The following is a 21656-nucleotide window of genomic DNA, read 5'->3' as shown; positions in this document are numbered from 1 at the left end:
GCAAAGGTGGTTGGACGGAGGTATATACCAACAATTTAACTTTCCGTTATCCAAGATAGGGTGGTAAAGCAACAGAACAGTCGGGTTAACAAGGAGAAGCTCGATGCTATATAGTCGACGGAAACACCGAAGGCCATGATAGGTGGCATCGTGGTGAAGTCATCAGAGGAATCCGCATGCGAAGAATACTCGTCGAGCATTGGTGAAACATCCAAAGAGTGTATTCGAGCGTGCAGTCGCCAGCCTTTTGCCGGTGATGGAGCTTAGGGGTAAATCGTTGATCCAATATGCTGATTCTGGACCAGGATATACAGGAGGGGGGATTGTTAACCACCCCCCACGGGGACCACAACCTAGTGGCGCTTGTCGACAGATTTGACCAGGTCTGAGAAATGTCGAAAAGCAAATTGAAATATTAGAGGATCAAAAAAATAAGACAGAAGAACTGGAGTGATGCTGAGCAGTTGCTAGAACATTTGGAATTATTGTAAAATCCTAATTTGGAAATATTGGGATTTAAAGTGAACTGAAAATAAAATTAAGCCTAAAGTTCTGTCGGATATTGTAAGTAAAAGATGAAGATTAAAGTATAAATTATATGATGATTGAATGAATATTAGTCGTAAATGAGGGCCCTAGAAATTCCACAACGCCACAATAAATATTTATGCAGGATACAGAAAACCACATGGAGAGAACATCAATAGGATGTATGGTAGGTTGTATGTTAACAAACTTAATTGCAATAAATTGAATAGAATTACATTTCCACTGTTTGTGAAGGCTGTTCATGCTGACTAAAAAGGCTGTATTTCTTCTACGGTGTCGCTGAACAACTAGCCCGATCTGGTGAAACATATCACCTTCCCAATACCTTTGGCACAGCCCCAATACACGGGTTCATGATTTATCAGTGAACGGCTGCATTGTCAGAGGCGGAGATCTTTAATTATGTTTCGGCTATATTAATCTAGGATCCTCTTTCGGCAACGCGAGGGACCGCCGAGGCTCAATTAGTTCTATATAATGTAACCCAGCTGCTGGTTGTTGTATGTTTTCAGTTCGTTTACGACGAGCTGTAGCTAATCGCTTTTGTACTCAATACAATGGTGGTTACAGTTTCGAAGCTGCCACGGTGTGATCGAATCGTTTTTAATAGCAACATAAGAATGGGTGTTTGGTGGAACTGGCGTTACACTCCGTCGTTATTACAATTTAGTGATTGTGAAGGTGCTAATAATAGTGTGATTTTATAATAAATCTATGGTGATGAAGTTTTGAACAATGAAAGTGGAAGTGATGTCTGAATAGGTATTTTGTTATATAATTAATAATATAGATGTGAACTCTAGCCAATTTAGACAATGGCCATAATACATTGTGATTTGTGCAAGTCAATTTCTCTGAATATGTTAAACTTTTTGCCTAGCTCTTCAAAAGTGCTGATAATAAGTGTTAATAATGGAACAGCCGACGGTTGCAGAAGGGCTCGAAGTGATATTTTACGGTATAAGTGTGCAATCATGAGTGAGCTATAATGTAGTTAAACGGTAAACGTGCTGCTGAGTCGAGGCGACATAAATGAATACGTTAGTTTGAATAGTTTTACCTACAGGAAATGACAGATGAGTAGTGCGTAGGACTGTAAACTCATTGATACGTTTATTATTAATAGTAAATGGTAGTGGGTGAAATCATGTGACTATATTATGTTCGTATAACTGATGGTATGGAAATAAATGAATATATCGGAAGTGTATACGAAAGCTTGATGAGTGATATATCGGTCGATTACGTGGATAGTGTCGAAAATAAAAAGTGACGATAGTGGAGTGATGAAATGGAATGGGAATGAGGACCTTTTTAATAAACTGTATTTCGTTCTTAGCACATTGTTACACCACATACCTCAGTAGCATTCGGCCTTACATAGCTTTGATAGCTAGTCTGAACTAGTAGACTGCAAACTACGGCAAGGGTTGATTCGCTGCTACGCGGTACACAGTGTACCATTTGGCAGCATTGCTTAGGAACGTCTGTGTGAGAACGCAATAGAGGCTTATAAAAGCAAATCTCGAGAAACGGGTATTCAAGACAGACTCAGCAAATCCGATAAAGAGTAATCACAACTTACTTTATTCAGTTCATATCTGCGGTTCGCGAGGCAGGATGGCGCCAGAGAGTTACTAGCACGTATTTATGCTCGCTATAAGCGCACGGATGTCTCGTAGTGAATATTAGTTGCACTTCTAGAACGTTTCTTTGCCGGATTGTACAAAACGACGAACAGTAAGATTTGCAACTTTCGCTACCGTAGACGCATCGTACTCTATTCGCCCGAACTTGCCGGCTGCTAGGAGAGAACAAGTGACTTAACCACGAGAATCAGAAACAAACGACTTGCTTGAGTGATTTTTCAATCTGAGTACAGCTTGAAATCACGTACGCAACTATTAACTAAATCCGTGCAGTTAATCTTGTGTTTTTCAATAAAATCTTTGTGGTCGTGGAATATTAGAGAACCCCTAGGCTTTTGTGAGTGAATGTCAGCTTATTGTAGGGAACAAAAGTGTTGAGTCAATGCTATGGACGGCACAGGCACGATATTTAAAATCGAATCAAAAGGTGGATTTCATTTTAAACACAGTTTTAGAAGACAGGTTTTTGATTCTTCTAATTACAATTTTTTCGAAAACGGTATGGAAGTTAGTTATACGTCATTTAGAGAGAAAAAGTAATCGAGTTGCAGAATGCTTTGTCGTGTGGAAGGGCTTTAGCGGTAGCAGAGATTGAGCTAGGAGTGTAAGCCAGTGACTGACAGCAGACTACAATATCGATGAATGGCTGCCTACCCGTCGTGCGTAAATGTACAAAGAAAAAAGTGTTTTCGTACTGAGTTTTAACCCGGTAGCAACAGAAGAATAAGCTAATTCGATGACAATGGGAAATTAGCGATAATACTATGAAATTTTCATTTAATTTGGCGGCATAGGATTAGATGTAGCAACAGTTAGAGGAGTGTTTCAGATTGCAGACGACACACATCTCCGCTCATGTCATGTTTAACTCTATAATTCTAAAAGAAACAGTGTCGATTTGATTTGACTTAAAAAAAGTGACAAGTGTGACATAACTACATAACAGCATCTTTCTAGCGAATCATCTGCCCAAGAATAATTTAGAAAGCCTTAACCAGATATACATGTCCAATAATCCCCGAACAGATACTCTTAATACTCTTAATGGCCCAGACTTTTAGTAGAAAACCACACATAAAAAATTCTTTCAGATCAGCTTTCCACTAAGCGCTTGAATTCTACTGAGAATAAAAAAATCTTTTATCAATAATTAAAAATTCTTTTGGTCAAATTAATCGCATAAATTCCCGTTACCAATACTGTATATAATCTCATCGAGAATATGCCATGAATCTTAACGGAAATGTACTAAGCATCTCACCTAGAAGCTTGTCGGGAATCACTATGCGTCCTTCTAACATTTATCGAGAATCTTAAATGATGTTTCACAAGATATCTTTGAATTGACTCAATATGCTTGACGCCAGAAATCCCGCAATACTTTTCAGGAAACCAACAGTTTACGTTAATTAGGAGAAACCATTTACTACCTCTCTAGCATCGCACTAAAAGTGAATCATAATGCAAGTTTGAGTTGTCAGTCGTGTATCTTGTGGCAAAAATTTTGCAGTTTTGTCTGCAGTACCTACTTAAAATTGAAAACATTTGTTCACTTAATATTCGGAATTCTCGTGTTTTTTCCCGCTTTTCCCAGATTTCCCGGATGGATGGACACACCTGGATATACGATTCACATTGTGTTACTCGAAACGTATATAGTGCGTTCATTGTTATCGACTTCTATGAACATTTGTTGATTTTACCGCATTATGAATAGTCACACTGTAAAACAAAAACTTTCGGATATTGTTCTCATGAAGTTATTAGAGAAATCATTTTGGTTGGTGTCGATAGATATCTTTGTTGCAAAAAAAAATATAAGCATACAAAGTACAACAGCGCGACAGCCCGAAAGTGTTAATTCCCCAGCATCACATTTTCAAGAAAATTATGCTATGTATTAAACTATTTGACAAATTTCCCCCATAATAAAAAAAAATTGCGGAAACACGGGCCAACGTGAGAAACAAAAATCATAAATTACAAAAAACAGCTCCCTTAGAGTGTTCTCAACAAAAAGGATAAGACCTGATATTAGCAATCGATTTCATCAGTTTTGTATGATTAATTTGTTTAATAACGGGAGTTGGACCTTCGTTTTTATTCTGTGAAAAATCGATCGCCCGAAAAAAGGTGCATTGTCTATACGACGACTGCCTCAACATACTGTCAACATCGCACTACCTGTTTCTGTCCTTATCCCGATAGTCGTAATCACGACTCACGATCGCGCTCACCGGTCCCACCGCCATCTTCCTCCTCTCTTTCTCTTCTCCCGCTCGCCTCGTCTCCGTTCCCGATGTTCCACTCCATTACTTTCCTTCCCTCCGTCGCCGGTCCCGGTCACTGTAGTCCGAGTCTCCGTATCGTAGCGATCCAGCGAGCTCTTCTGTCGACCGTCGCAACGGATCTTCTTCCTCCGCGTCGGTTTACCCTTTCCCTCCGTAGAACATTCGATCGCTCCTTGTCGCTTTCGGTCCGCCGTGGAGGTGTTGGATGGATCTTGCGTGGTGTTTCCGCGGCAGGAATTCGATTCTGGTTCTGCGATGCGTGACGGCCAGTGGCTCCCGGATTGCCGCCGTATCGCCGGACTGTCATCACTGTGTTACCTCCTTCGATGGTTCATCGCGACTTATTTCAACGTGAAGGCTGAGTTGGGGGGTCGTGAGGTTCTCGCCATCCATAACCAGCTCACGCTTGTTGCTCGTTGATCGGAATATCGAGGGCATGTTTGCGCCGATAGTACTACTGGCACTCGTACTTTGCGGTGGGTCGATCGTTCTCGACGCCGGATTACGCGCTGCTGGTTGGATGGGTATCGCTTTCGCCTGGAAACCAAATACAGATTGCGATCACACTGATTTCCTCTTCCTGGTGGTGCAGATGATGGTGATCAGCTTGGGTGGGTGCAGCAGACGAATAAGCTGCCGTGGGTTTGGGTTTCGAGGCAGAATCGGACACTTCGCCATCGGCTTTGGCGTCCATGTTGAGATCGGTTGCGTTCTCCAGGTCGGTTCCGGGGATCATTCGATCCAAACCTGGGGGGGTTCAGGTCGGTATGGCTGGGTGGTTGTTGATTATTTTCGGGATTGCTGCTGGCCCGGCACGTAACGGGATAGTTCCCGGTGGAGAAACTATCATCGGCTAGTTGTGGTCGGTGACGCAGCGCGATGAGAAGTTGCGTAGCATCTTCGGAGAGGTGTCCGGTTTGTAGATATTGATTTGCGGTCGTTACTGTGGAGCGCCTCCGAGGTTTTCAACGTTTTCCAAGCGAGCATCAGGAATTTGCTTGATTTTCTGTGGTAGGTTTTCCACATTCGGGAGCTCTTGCGGCTGGTAGAAGAAGGTTGGATTTGGTGCGGTGTTGTGTGCCCCTAAATCCAGGAGTAGCGATGTGGGTGCGTTGTGTGTGCGCCTTGAATGGGTTGGCCGAACCCTTTGGAGGTCCCTGGATAGGTGGGGGTCCTTGTGATGGAGGTGGGCTTGACTTGTTGGAGGACCTTGCGGAGGAGACTGAATTTCTGTAGATGCTTTTGATCAACTTCAACAGGAGGCGGTGGCAATGGCGGAGTCTTGGAAGTCGATTTGGGGGGCAAAGAGCCGCCATCAGCTTGTTGAATTGCTGCTGGCTATTGAAAGCGGGGTGGAGGGAAAGAAGACTCCCTGTAGTTATTTTGTGTTTTTGGCTCCGCTTCCACTTGGGGCTCCTGTTTGATGCTCAACGAGTTCAATGCCACGTCCAATTCATCCGGAATTTCAGCATGGACTGGGTATTGCTGTTCGTAGCCAATGTTTTCGTAGTTTTCAACCTGATGTTTAGATTGGTGTCTACCGGAGGAACCATCGTCTGATGGCCCGGTGTTGGAACTTCTACTTTCGCCGATCTCGCCACTCTCAATGGAACGATCACTGGACGTTTGCGAGACTTGCTCTCGATGGAACCCATGCGGCGACAGAGTTTCTCTTCTTTAAGCCGATGTAGCTGGGCAGGCTGAACCTTAGCCTGCGGCAGCTGAGTATTGTTTGCGGCCAGGTAACTGAAAGTATTCTCCTGGCGGAGCAGCATTCTGTGTCATAAACTCTGTTTGATGATGGTAGTGTCCTGAAACACAGCGGTTGCGGTTGAGCTTCTACGTGTTTTGTGGTTTTGGACTAATAGCTGGCTGGTTATCCGAAATGTTCCAGTTCCAGTTATTGTTGGGACTGGCGTTGAAGCTATCAGAGATGGATTGGTTGAACGATGGGACCGAATGTTGGGAAGCTTGGGGTCACCGAAGCCGGGGGATGCGATGGAGGTCTCTGCGGTGGCTGGTTGAAGTAATTGTTTGATGCTGAGGGTTGCGTGTACGGTGATGCTGTTGAGGATAGGGATGATTTGGTATGTTGGCTGAAAGGGTTGTTGCGGTTGCTGTTGTTGTATTGAAGCGGTAGGGGCAGAGTAGTTCATATACACCCGGTTGTTGAAAGACCAGCGGATTGGAACATGGTTGGGCATGAAGTTTTGATGTTCTGATCCAAATGCACTTGTTGCGGCGGATACTGCTGTTGTTGCTGGGTGTGGAAGTACTGCGGTGGTGTTCATGTGGGGTTTGGCGAGCTACTTGCTGTTGATGTTGCTGTGAAGGCGCAGCTTCTGCTGAGGGACGAATTGGTGTTCTCTCTCCAATCGCCCCAAATCTCCCCACCATCGTTGTTGTTATTGTTGGTAAATGCTGTTGAGGCTGAAAATGGCTCTGCCATTTTTCTAGCGTGAAGTGATACTGCTTGCCTGAAATACCCTGTATTTGGACTAACACTAGTTTCCTTGTTGTCGGTTAACTTGATGATGGTATGCATCGATTACACTTTTCCATTTTCATCGTCTGCACTGAACTTGGCTTGGCTTCACCCAGTCGGTTTGAAGTAGGTGCTTGTATAAACGGGTTCAACAACTGGCTGGTTCCAATCGTACACACCTAAAAAAGAAGCAAATGATCTGTTTAGTGTCATGTTAATAAAAATTTGTTAAACTTCTTAACCTAAAGCAGATAAAAATAATGCATGAATATGATACTATGCTACCTGAATATCTATTTTTATCGAGCTTCATACATGGCCAGTGAAATTGTGCCTAGTTGTGTTACTATATCATTATATTTTATCGAAACCTCGAAAATGCGAATCACGTACATTGTTGCCACTGGCTGGATGGAGCCGACGACGAAGGCAAAACAGCAGAACGAAATACAAAAACAAAACTACCAAGATTGGGGAGAAAACTCCGCAGATCGAAACGTGGAATGGGGAGAAGCACAAAGGTATGAATCGTAGAGGCAGAAACACTTTCATATATTCTTTCCTACTGCCGGTGCAGGCGCATATATAGTTCAGTGGGTCTCCTGGCGATGTCTACGTATACGACAGGTATAACGAACTATGTTTAAAAGAGGAGACGAAGAAGGAGTCAACAACATAACAGAGTACATAGAAACACAAACGGCTGCAAAAACCGGTCAAATCGTTTCGCACCAGACGTTTTAGTTTGAATCGGAGTGCGTAATGGTGCGACGAGCAATTAAGTTGATAGGTCGCGTATACGCTGTAGCGCGTAGGGAAGAGAGGTTTATTGGGCCACACAACTAGAAGACTAAAAATACCGGATTGTCTAATAACGTCAATATGAATTCCAATATCACACTTGTTGCAGTAGAATTTTATTCATCTTCCAGTAATGACGTCACATAAAATAATACCTTCCCTCGAAATTATTTTTTTGAAATGTCCTAAAAAATACTACCATTATTGGAATTTAACAATTTCTGAACCACAATTCATATATTTCTGTCGGATCCGCCCAGTTCTGCAAGCAGTTTGTGAAGATTCAAATACGTTCGTCCATCATTTGTGGGTTTTCTAGATCGCCCTTGTCACGTTTTTTTTTCAATTCCCAATACATGCACTGTCACACTATCATAGGACACCGCACCCTCCTTAGGCTGGTAGCGGTGTCATAAAACAGTCACTTTAGAGACCTCTAAAAAAGAGACCACATCCTAGGATAAAAACTCCGATATATTTTGCACTTACTTACAGAAATTCAATCTGGATTTTTTCAAGGATCATCCCAGAAAATGGCTCCTCAGTAATTTCTTTATGCAAATCCTCCAAAGTATTTTTTTATTTTCATTCATTTCTCAAGGGAGAACAAGTACCCCAGAATTTCACCTTCTTCTTCTTTTTGGCATTAACGTCCTCACTGGGCACAGAGCCTGCTTCCTCAGCTTAGTGTTCTTATGAACACTTCCACCGTTATTAACTGAGAGCTTTTTTTGCCAAAGTTGCCATTTCGCATTCGTATATCGTGTGGCAGGTACGATTATACTTTATGCCAGGGAAGTCAAGGAAATTTCCAGTTACGAAAAGATCCTGGACCGACGAGAATCGAACCCAGACACCTTCAGCATGGCTTTTGCTTTGTAGTCTGGGACTCTATCCACTCGGCTAAGGAACGGCCCCTAATCATCTATGAATATTTTGTCAACTTGATCCAAATAATCAATGAATTGATTCCTAGGAATTCCTTCAAAATTTCGTTAAATTGGTTATAGTAATTCATAGAAAACTCCACGGTTTCTTGAAAACTGCTAAAAAATTTCGAACGATTTTTTTTTCAAGATTTCAGTCAGGTTTACATCCAGAAATTAATTAGGAATGTAACCAATGAAGGTTACAAAGAGCTCTAGGAATAAAAAAATCACTGGAGAAATAATTTACAATAAAAATACTGGAAATACTTCTAAAGCAACTTATAAAGTAATCTTTAAAGAGATTTTTGTAAAAACATCTGCATTTTTATAAAACCAGCAAGGATCTCCGAATGTTAAGATTATTTGCTAAGATAATTATTGGAAAATAATCTACTCCAAATTGCTGGATAGTATTCACCAAATTGCTGACTGATTCACGAATATGAGCTAAGGGGCCCATAGGGCTACACAAAATGAAAGTCCAATCGTTGGATCGTCTCGTATCTCCCATTGGAAATTGTTATCCAAAGATCTCAATGATCAATCCTACATAATCCCTTACTTTGGACTGCTGGTCATCATCTCAGCTAGATATCGCCTCGACTGCAAATCCGACGTTGTGTCTGCTCAACTCCAAACTCCTGAAAGGCCCGGACTTGCTGACACCATTGCCAGTGTTATCTCGTTTCCGTCAGTACCCCGTGGCTGTAAGTGGAGACATAAGAGAGGATGTTTCACCAACTCGCAGTCATCGACCAGCACCAGCAAGCACAACAATTCTTTTGGCGCGAAGATCCTGAGGAGCAACCATCTACATGATGAAGTTTAACGTTTGGCTCAACTTCCTCACCCTCGTCAGCACATACGTTAAGAACCTTAACGCAATCAGAGTTCGCATCCGAGTACCCACGTGCAGCAGGAGCAATTCTGGAAAACCATTACATGCCGACTACCTCGATAGTTTTGCCAGGTGGAGGGATGCGATTCGCACACGTGAATGAGGTGAAAACATATTCATTCAATGGACGTGTTTCCAGCTGAGGAAATTCAAAAACAATGAATCGCCGTACTGCGCGGATATGAGAGCTCTCAGATGATGAATGTAAAGATCTGTTGCTAGAAAGAGGAGAATCAATCGAGTCAGTACTCGGGATGAAGTGATTCCCAAAGAAGATGTCTTCATTTACGCTAAAGAATTCCAACAAATTTTCAGCCCCCACGGTGTCTTTTTCATGTAACTTTATAACAAAAAATCGAGTTATTGAACATATTGGAATCACTGAATTTCACGCAAGTGTTCATTTTGCCCCGATACCTTTTTACCAGCCTTGTTTTCGACCCAATTTTCTATCTCGTTTTTCTGACATTAGATATGATTTTTACTACCATGAATGAATGTAGCACGTCATACTAACATCAATCTTGAAAACAAGCCGGGGGTAAATTAAAAACATTGCCGATTTATGGTCTTAAAATGGACATTTGCTTAACGTGTCCATATGCCCCTAATTCCCCTATATTTGCCATCCACGCGTGACATGTTAATTAACATGTTATTTTTTGGGGAACCGTGCGCCCGTAATGGGTGCCTGGTATCAGAAAATCAAGAAATCGCTAATAAATTCCACAGAAAACTTTTCGAAAATTTGTAAATTAACGTGTTTTACATGTGAATTCGGATTGCCGGTAGCGACCGGTTTTACACCATCGATTGATGTGTTTTACAATTACTGAAAATTTACGTGTGAAACACATTGGTCGAGCTTGTAGAATGTTTTTGAATTTATCCAGAAATTATTTGCCAAATTTCACAAGAAAGCCTTCTAAGGCATGCGCTGAATTACGACACTTTACTGTATAAGAGAAAAAATGTATCATAGGTTTCTTATGAGGGATTGAATCCTACTGATTTCTACTTTTCGAGAATTGAAACGGATTAGTATCCAACAAATCTATAGCCGGTTCTTCCGGGCATTACGTCCGAATGGCACGTCCGGTACATTTTAAACGGTGCATAGCTCTTCATTTATGATGTTGAATTGCAGATCTTAATGATTTATGCAAATTAAAAATGATTGTTATTGCAAATAAATAAAGGTAACTTGGCATGTCCCAAAAAATAGCCCTTTTTTTTACCCGACTTGACCCATGTCCCACCGGAATAACTCCGGCCACAGAATATTTCCGAGTTCCTCTGGCCACTTCTAGAAACTATATAGTGGGCCAGTGAAACTGACAAAAAAGCATTTGAATCCGTCAAGAATTTTTATGTGCGGTGAGGGTTTTCAGTATTTTTGCTTTCACTCAGGCCTATACGGGTTAAGAATATCCTCGGAAATTATACTTCAGGATTTCTTTTACATCTCAACTTTGAATTTCTCTGAGAATACCATCAGGAATCACTCCAGACATTCCTTCAAGCATTCGCTCACGAATTTGTTCAGAAATTAATTTAAAAACATTCACAAGAAATCCTTCGAAGTATTTTTTAAGCATTCTGCCAGGGAAATGTCAAGCAATTTCTTTCAGAAATTTTTTGAAAACAAGGAGGTATTGTCCGGATAAAAATCCACACGCTCGATCAGTGTGTTTAAAAATTATGGATTGATTCATGAACGTCCATATCGATTTGCTATTATTTTCTTGCAAACTTCGGTGTGTGTTAACACATTAAATTCCTTTGTTTAGCTTCATGGATTGGATTCATCAACCGACAACAGGGATTCCATCATTTTTCCACATAATTTTCGAAGCTTTCTCTTCGGATTCGTATGTGTCAACCTATGGACGCATAGATCATCACTCCAACTTGATACTTTCAAGTTTATATTGAGTTCTATCTCCACTTCTTGGAGATTTCAAATTTTCGATAATGTTCTATCTCTAATGTGTAAAAGCACAAATAGACGTAATCAGCATATTGAGTGAAATCATAAGAATTTGCAAAAAGGAGGATCCGTGTTCGAGACTGGTGTAATGTTCTTCATAAATTTAACTAAAAATAAAATAGTGACGGGTGTTTCCTTTCAGAAAATCCAGTAGTAATAATCAATTACAATAGTAGGAAGAAAAAATGCAACAGCTGCTTTTTAATTTTTGTGTAATGTTTATAAGTTTGTTATTGAGTTTTATAGCATTCTATCAAGCGACAGAAAAAAAAACTTGTTTGTGAACCCAAGTTCTATTAGTAATTTAAAAAGTAAGCTGTATATCACGCTATTCATTAACTTATGATCAGCTGAATAAGCCTAATTGTGCTGTTTTATCCGAAATATTGGTTGCTTAGGCATCCAGTATTTATTTTCAGTCGGTCGCACTAACTACGAGAGGTCAAGGAGAATATCTAAATGTAGACCATAGCACACCAAAATAGAAAATTTTAATAACCAATCCATTCACTTTACGCCTTACAAATTATGCGTTAGACATGGCCCATAACCCTAAAAAATCTTAATCTCATTGGATCCAAGGAACGATGTTTTAGCAGAACTGTATCTCGCCAAAAAACATTTCGATAGGTATAGATTTTTCATCGATTTCTCTCACCGTTGCTCTCTTTGCATTATTGCCGAAAACTAATTTACTTTTCGTAACATATTTTCGTACTGTAGGAAAAACCCTGGCCACGATCACAGGGTTTGACGGTGCCAAAGTAGAAGGTGCACCATAATAATACCTGTTAGCACCCCCCACTGGGCACAACCCTAGTGGGCTTGTCGAACAGTGACAGGTCTGAGAAATGTCAAAAGCAATTGAAGTTTAGGGATCAAAAATAAAAGAAGAAGAACTGGATTGATGCTGAGAGTTGCTAAAATTTGGAATAGTTGTAAAATCTATTGGAAATTGGAATTTAAAGTGAACTGAAAATAAAATTAAGCCTAAAGTTTTCGGATTTGTAAGTAAAAATGAATTAAATTAAATTATATGATGATTGAATGAATTTATCGTAAATAGGCTAGAATTCACAACGCCACAATAAAATATTTGTCAGGTCACAGAAACCACATGGAGAACATCAATAATGTAAGTAGTTGTATGGTTAACAAACTTAATTCAATAATTGAATAAATTATTTCCAGTTTTGAGCTGTATGCTACAAAAAGGTGTATTTCTTCTACGTGTCCTGAACAAAATTCTCAAAAATTATTGATATGAAGCCTGCAGAAGACGGACATAACCTTGAAAAGACCGGCTATGATTGTGCGCACTGCGAAAAGCCGAATCATTCAGATGATAATATGGTGCTTTGCGAGAAATGCCAAAAATGGTTCCATTTTATGTGTGCTGGAGTAACGTCGGACATCGAGAAGCTCCCTTGGTCGTGTGATGATTGCCGAAAAGCGAGCAAAACAGCGGACAATACCTCCAATCAAGGCGAAAGTGGTACAATATTGGAAGTTTCCGATTCGACGGACCAACGAGCAAATAACGACACGAAGACGTCGACGGCCGACGAGGATGACGAAGAAGAACAGAAGCACCAGAAGGAGCTATTGCTGATGAAACAAAAATTTGAGCGGCAATTCGAAAGGGAAAAGGAAAAAATGATGATGCAGATCCGTCTGGAGAGAGAAATGCTGGAAAGAAAGAAAGCTGTAGAAGCGGAATTACACAAGATGCGGAGCGAGCTGTACGAAGAATTTCATGGCAGTCTCGACCCCTTGGACCAGGAGAAGGGCGCCGTAGGTGGTAACATCTTACCAAGTCAGGAGCACATTGAAGCGGATTTGGAAAAGTTGTGGAGGGATAAGCTGAAATTCCAAAATGTACAGCTCAGGCCTGTTGCTGATCCCCGGGGAGCTTTTCCCAAATTCTCCCACCCCCAAAGACGTGCCAACGCAACTGGGTACCATCAACAATCATCAAGAGTCGTCAGAAAGTGGTCCAAAGGAAGTAACGCCGCTTCGAAACCCGCAAGTTCCAGCAAGTAAGGTAAACAAACCGTCTTTACCGATTCCTTCCTTTCGTCAACCGGAGGTTGATTCACCAAACGAAGTACTGATGCATCAAGAAAGCCAGCCCGTTACGAATGCCAATCCGATACCAACAGTCTTGAATGATCGTCGACATCAGGTACTAACCGTATATCAAGAGCAAGAGTTAACAAGAGCCCAAATCGCAGCTCGAAAAGGACCCTTTGCTAAGCTGCCAGTGTTCACAGGCCGGCCAGAAGAGTGGCCACTGTTTATCAGCAGCTTCAACAACGGGAACGCGGCTTGCAACTGGACTGACCTGGAGAATCTTGGAAGGCTTCAAGAAAGCATCAAAGGGCCTGCACTGGAAGCTGTTAGAAGCAGATTATTGCTGCCGGAATCAGTTCCAAGGGTGATCGAAACGCTACGGCACCTCTATGGCAGACCGGAACAACTGCTTCATTCATTGATGCAAAAGGCGAGGAGAGCAGATCCACCTCGTACTGATCGTCTCACCACCTTTATCAGTTTTGGAATGATTGTTCAACAACTATGTGACCACCTGGTGGCATCAGGAATGGTCGACCATCTCGTAAACCCTATGCTCATTACAGAGCTTGTAGAGAAGTTGCCACCTAGCACGAAAATGGAATGGGTAAGACACAAGCGTCAACAGCCAGCAGTGGACCTCAGCACGTTTTCGGATTTCCTTTCCGAAATTGTTTCGGAAGCAACGGAGGCCACACTCTACACCAATCCTCGAATCGACGGGCGACCCAATCGGGAAGGCAAGGAGAAAAGGTCCAGGATCAAGGAAACTGAAGGATTTCTAAATGCACATGTAGGAGTGGAGCAGTCATCGATTCCATCGATAAACCAGCACAATCGCAGGCCGTGTCGTGGATGCAATAGCATGGAACACCGGACCCGTGTCTGCGAGGATTTTCGTAAGTTGGTCTGGGGCGATAAAGTAAAAATTGTAGAGAAGTGGAAAATTTGCAAAATGTGTTTAAACGAACATGGCGAGTCACGCTGCCGATTTAAGGGACACTGTAACGTCGGCGAATGCAAGGAAAGGCACCATTCCCTTCTGCACCCACCAAACTCAATTGCACCACTACCTACAAACTGCCACGTACACAATTTGGAACAACATGTTATTTTTAGGATGGTTCCGATTAAACTACACCACGAAGGACGAAGCTGTGACGTCATTGCGTTTTTAGATGAAGGTTCTTCTTATTCCCTTATGGAGGGTAGCGTTGCCGATCAATTAAAGCTAAAAGGCGCATGGGAACCGATACTTGTGAAGTGGACAGCAGGTATGAGTAGACTAGAACGAGAATCTAGGCGTGTTGATGTCTCTATTTCATCAAGTGGATCGAACGAAAGGTTTCTCCTGCGAAACGTTCACACCGTCCAAGAGCTCCAATTACCAGAGCAAAAGATCCGGTTCGCCGAAGTGGCGGCCCGTTTCAAGCACCTTTGTGGGTTACCAGTTGCCGATTGCCTAGGTGGTTCTCCGAAAATTCTTATCGGCCTAAAACACCTACACGTGTACGCGCCTCTGGAGTCGCGTATAGGAAACCCAGGAGAACCAATTGCAGTCCGTACGAGGCTTGGCTGGACAATATACGGCCCTCAAGGAAACGGTAATGTGGCAACGGGGTTCGCTGGGCATCATACGGCTGGTGAATTGTCAAATATCGACCTCCAGGAACTTCTTCGAAAACACTTCACGTTGGAGGATTCTGGCTTAGTTGTTAACGTTCTACCAGAGTCCAACGAAGATCGTCGAGCTAGAATGTTGTTAGAACAAACGACCACACGAGTCGGTGAGCACTTCGAAACTGGTCTTTTATGGAGAAACGACCAACCTCAACTACCGCATAACTACCAGATGGCACTCAAGCGAATGAAGAGTCTGGAATACAAGTTAGCAAAAAAACCCAGAACTGGCGCAAAACGTGGAGAAGCAGATTGAAGACTATCAACGAAAAGGATATGCCCATATCGCTACCAACGAAGAATTGATGGAAGGTGAAGCAGGCAAGGTTTGGTATCTTCCTTTAAACGTTGTGCTGAACGTGAAAAAGCCGGGAAAGGTCCGGCTTGTCTGGGATGCTGCGGCGGCAGTACAAGGGCGGTCGTTAAATTCTGAGCTGCTAAAAGGTCCCGATCTTTTATCTAGCCTTCCATCTGTCATGTGCCCCTTCCGCGAGCGGCCAATCGCCTTTGGTGGTGATATTGCTGAAATGTACCACCAGGTACGCATTCGTGAATGTGACAAGTCAGCCCAGAGATTTTTGTATCGGCCGAATGCTTCGGGACCCCCAACCATTTATGTTATGGATGTCGCCACTTTTGGCTCAACAAGTTCGCCTTGTTCTGCTCAATATATTAAAAATTTAAATGCCCAGGAGTATGCTAAAGAGTTCCCTGATGCGGTCGAGGCTATTGTCAACAAACACTATGTCGACGACTATTTGGACTCAACGTTTACAGTTCGCGAGGCTATCGAACGGGCAAATCAAGTCGCTTTCATCCATTCAAAGGCCGGATTCAATATTCGAAATTGGGTTTCGAACAGTACGGAATTTCTCCAACATTTCGATGGACAACCGGATAATCGATTGATCCACTTCAACTGCGACAAGTCCAGCTATACGGAAAGGATCTTAGGTATGTCGTGGAATACTTCGAAAGATGTCTTCGTGTTTGCTGCCGTTCTGCGTGATGACCTGCAATCATACCTAAGGGGAGAGAAGCTGCCAACCAAAAGAACATTGTTGAGTATCGTCATGAGCTTTTTTGATCCGCTGGGTCTGTATACGTTGTTTACTGTCTTTGGAAAAATGATCATCCAAGACCTTTGGAGGAATGGCTGCTCATGGGACGAGACAATAGACGCTGATTCGGCGAAAAAATGGTCCAGATGGATAGCGTTGGTGCCTCAAGTACAGGCTATGGAGATCCCGCGCTGCTACTTCTCAAAAGTGAAACCGTCTGACTATCAGAACCTTGAACTGCACGTATTTGCAGACGCGAGTGAGGAGGCCTATGGATGCGTCGCTTATTTTCGAATTTTCGTGAACGGACAACCGAGAGTAGCGTTAGTGTCGGCGAAATCCAAAGTGGCGCCACTACAGTACACATCTATCCCCAGAATGGAACTCCTCGCTGCGGTACTCGGTGCTAGATTAGCTACTGCTGTGAAGGCCAACCACTCGGAGAAGGTGACGAAGGTCATTTTCCATATTGACTCCGCAACTGTGCTTTCCTGGATCCATTCAGACCACAGGAAATATAAGCAGTTTGTTGCTTATCGCATAGGGGAAATTCTGAGCCTTACTAACCCACATGAATGGATTTGGGTCCCCACAAAAAACAATATAGCTGATGTGTTGACAAAGTGGGGGAAGAATGGCCCACCGCTAGACTCTAATGGAGAATGGGTGCGTGGTCCTGAAATTCTTTACAAAGCGAATGAAGAGTGGTTCGAACGAGAATTACCAGCTCCGGGCGTGAGGGAAGAATTGCGAGCTCATCACTTGTTCCACGAAATTGTGTTTTCACAGAACCTGGTAGATACTACTCGATTCTCGCGCTATGCTATTCTGGTTCGAAGCCTTGCTTGCGTATTTCGTTTTATTTCGAACTGCCGGAAAAGGGTTCAAGGGCAGCCGATCGAAACCTTTCAAGCTAATCCAAAATTGGGAAAGTCGGTTATACGTGATGTATTTTCCAGAAAAGTTCCTCTTAAACGTGAAGAATACCGACTAGCTGAGAACTACTTGTGGAGAACAGCGCAGCAAGAAGGTTTCGCTGATGAAAGGAAGACGCTGTTGAAGAACAAAGAATTGCCACAATCTAAGTGGCATTTCATCGAACGTTCTAGTCCGCTTTATAAATTGGCTCCTTTCCTTGATGAAGAAGGCGTGATTCGTATGGAAGGTCGCTCGGCTTATGCTGAATTCATTTCTTTCGAACAGCGGTTCCCAATCGTGCTGCCAAAGGGTCACGACATTACCTCAAAACTGCTTCTACACTACCACGAAAAATTTGGCCATGCAAACCGTGAGACCGTGGTGAATGAACTGCGTCAACGGTTCTATGTCCCACACGTTCGGGTGGCCATTTTGCGAGTGATGAAAGATTGTTCGCGGTGTAAGATCCAAAGATGTCGTCCAGAAGTTCCTCGGATGGCACCACTCCCAGTGCAGCGCCTCACTCCTATGTTACGTCCTTTCAGCTATGTAGGGGTTGATTATTTCGGCCCTGTTGTCGTTACGGTAGGACGACGGTCCGAAAAAAGGTGGATCTGCCTGTTCACATGCCTTGTAACCAGAGCCATCCACATGGAAGTGGCCCACAGCCTAAATAGCCAATCGTGTGTTATGGCTATTAGGCGGTTTATTTGTAGAAGAGGTGCCCCTCTTGAAATATTTTCAGATAATGGCACAAATTTCTTGGCTGCAAGTAAAGAGTTGAGTCAAAAGGTTCGGTATATTGAATTAGAATGTGCTGATATCTTTACCGATGCTAGAACTCGATGGAATTTTAATCCACCAGCAGCGCCCCATATGGGTGGAATATGGGAGAGGCTAGTAAGGTCGGCAAAGGAAGCACTGAAAGCTCTACACGATGGTGGGAAATTAACAGACGAAATCCTGCTTACCGTTTTAACCGAAGCTGAAGATATGATTAATTCACGCCCTCTCACGTACGTACCACAAGAATCAGCCGACGTCGAAGCTCTTACACCGAACCATTTTCTCCGTGGACTGCCTTCGGGGGAGCAAGACCAAGTTAGAACTCTAATGAATTCGGCTGAAGCTTTACGGGATAACTACAAGCAGTCTCAAAAGTTGGCAGACGTCCTGTGGCAAAGGTGGTTGACGGAGTATATACCAACAATTAACCTTCGTTCCAAATGGTGTAAAGAACAAGATCCGGTTAACGAAGGAGAACTCGTGTATATAGTCGACGGAAACAACCGAAGGACATGGATCAGGGGCATCGTGGTGAAGGTCATCAGAGGAATCGATGGAAGAATACGTCGAGCATTGGTGAAAACATCCAAAGGAGTGTATCGACGTGCAGTCGCCAAGCTTGCGGTGATGGAGCTTAGGAGTAAATCTGATCCAATATCTGATTCTGGACCAGAGTTACAGGAGGGGGAATTGTTAGCACCCCCCACTGGGCACAACCCTAGTGGGCTTGTCGAACAGTGACAGGTCTGAGAAATGTCAAAAGCAATTGAAGTTTAGGGATCAAAAATAAAAGAAGAAGAACTGGATTGATGCTGAGAGTTGCTAAAATTTGGAATAGTTGTAAAATCTATTGGAAATTGGAATTTAAAGTGAACTGAAAATAAAATTAAGCCTAAAGTTTTCGGATTTGTAAGTAAAAATGAATTAAATTAAATTATATGATGATTGAATGAATTTATCGTAAATAGGCTAGAATTCACAACGCCACAATAAAATATTTGTCAGGTCACAGAAACCACATGGAGAACATCAATAATGTAAGTAGTTGTATGGTTAACAAACTTAATTCAATAATTGAATAAATTATTTCCAGTTTTGAGCTGTATGCTACAAAAAGGTGTATTTCTTCTACGTGTCCTGAACAATACCCGTCTGTGAAACATATCACCTTCCCAATACTTTGGCACACCTCCAACGGTTCATGATTTATCATGAAACGGCTGCATTCAGGCGGAGGATCTGTTAATATGTTTCGGCATATTATCAGGTCCTCTTCGAACCGAGGGACCGCCAGGGCTCATTAGTTACTTATAAACCAGTGCTGGTTGTTGATGTTTCAGTTCGTTTACACGAGCTGTAGCATCTTTTGTACTAATCAACAATGGTGGTTAAGTTTCGAAGCCAACGTGTGATCAATCGTTTTATAATGCAACATAAGAATGGGTGTTTGGTGGAACTGTGCGTTACACTCGTCGTTATTAAATTTAGTGATTGTGAAGGTGCTAATAGTGATTTTATAATAAAATCTATGGTGATGAAGTTTTGAAAATGAAAGTGGAAGTGATTCTGATAGTTTTGTTATAAATATAATAATAATGATGTGAACTCTACTAATTTAACAATGGCCATAATACATTGTGCATTTGTGCAATCATTTCTCTGAATATAAACTTTATTGCCTAGCTCTTCAAAAGTGCATGATAAAAGTGTTAATAATGACAGCGAGTGCAGAAGAATGGATCGAAGTGATTTTTTACGGTAAATTTCTTGATCATAGTGCTAAATCGTAGTTTGAATAGTAATGACTCTACAGCAACAATATAATGATACATTTAAATTGAATATCTTTTAATTACTTAGTAATGGTAACAGATGGTAAATGGTAATAACAATGAATTTATATGAAAATGGTGTGATGTGAAAAGTGATATAATGGAAAGTATATCAGAAGTGTATTACGAAAGTTGATGAGTGATAATCGGTGATATACGTGATAGTGTCGAAAATAAAAGTGACGATAGTGAGTGATGAAATGGAATGGGGAATGAGGACCTTTTAATAAAACTATTTCGTTCTTCACTTTAACCACTCTAGTAGCATTTCAGGCCTTATCATAGTTTGATAGTAGTCTGAACTAGTAGACTGCAAAACTACGGCAAGGGCTGATTGCTGCTAGCGTACACAGTGACCATTTGAGCAACATTGCTTAGGAACGTCTGTGTGATGAACGCAATAGAGGCTTATAAAAGCAAATCTCGAAAACGTATTCAAACAGACTCAAATCAAAAGAGTATACAAACTTACTTTATCGATTCTACGTGTTCCGCAGACCAAATTCTACACATTTTGCTCTAAACCAACTTGATTTTTCACTTCTAGAACGTTTACTTTCCGGATTTACAAAACGACGAAAGTAAGATTTTCAACTTTCGCTACCTAACCACTACTTTCGCCGCTCCGCTGCATGGAGAGACAAAGTGACTTAACCACGAATCAAAACAAAACACTGCTTGAGTCGATTTTACACTGGTACAAAAACGTCGAAAGTAATTAAATAAATCGGCTTATCTTTTTTCAATAAAATTTTTGTGGGAAATAACAGGAACTCCCTAGCTTTTGAATGCGAGCTTATTGAATGCAAAATTTGAGCAATGTACAAGACGAAAAAATGTCAAAAAGGTGATTCATTTTAAAACAGTTTTAGAAGACAGGTTTTGATTCTTCTAAATTAATTTTCTCAAAACCGTATGGAAGTTACTTACGTCGATTTGAAAAAGTAATCGAGAAATGCTGGGAAGGAGCTTAGGGCAGATTAAGAGTGCCAGTACTACCCCTATCGCTACCGACAAAAAAAAAATGTTTTCGTACTGTAGGAAAAAGAATAACTAACTTCATGAACAACAAATATTACAGATTTATTTAATTTGGCGAAGTTAATAGCAAAATAGAGGTTCGATGAAGAGAATCCGCTCATGTCAGTTAAACTCTTATTAAGAAACAGTGTCGATTTGATTTGACTAAAAAAATTGACAAGTTGACATAACTCCATAACAGCATCTTTCTAGCAATCCATCTGCCCAAGAATAATTTAGAAAGCCTTAACCAAGAATAAACATGTCCAATAATCCGCCGAACAGATACTCTTAATACTCTTAATGGCCCAGACTTTTAGTAGTAAAACCACACCATAAAAAATCTTTTCAGATCAGCTTTCCACTAAGCGCTTGAATTCTACTGAGAATAAAAAAATCTTTTATCAATAATTAAAAAATCTTTTGGTCAATTATCGCATAAATTCCCGTTACCAATACTGTAATAATCTCATCGAGAATATGCCATGAATCTTAACGGAAATGTATCAAGCATCTCACCTAGAAGCTTGTCGGGAATCACTATGCGTCCTTCTACAATTTTATCGAGAATCTTAATGATGTTTCACAAGATATCCTTTGAATTGACTCAATAGCTTGACGCCAGAAATCCCGAATATCTTTTCAGGAAACCAACAGTTTACGTTAATTAGGAGAAACCATTTACTACCCTCTC

General features: G+C 41.7%; 1 protein-coding gene across 5 annotated transcripts in view; it reads right to left on the bottom strand.

The window, feature by feature from the left end:
• LOC5576935 (protein transport protein Sec16A) overlaps window positions 1-21656 on the bottom strand; it is a 107684-nt gene that overhangs the window by 65860 nt on the left and 20168 nt on the right. The window lies entirely within an intron of this gene.

The sequence above is a fragment of the Aedes aegypti genome, chromosome 3 (assembly GCF_002204515.2).
Source record: "Aedes aegypti strain LVP_AGWG chromosome 3, AaegL5.0 Primary Assembly, whole genome shotgun sequence".
Classification (NCBI taxonomy): Eukaryota; Metazoa; Arthropoda; class Insecta; order Diptera; family Culicidae; genus Aedes; species Aedes aegypti.
The sequence above is the reverse complement of the archived record's forward strand: the minus strand, read 5'-3'. Positions and strand labels throughout refer to the sequence as shown.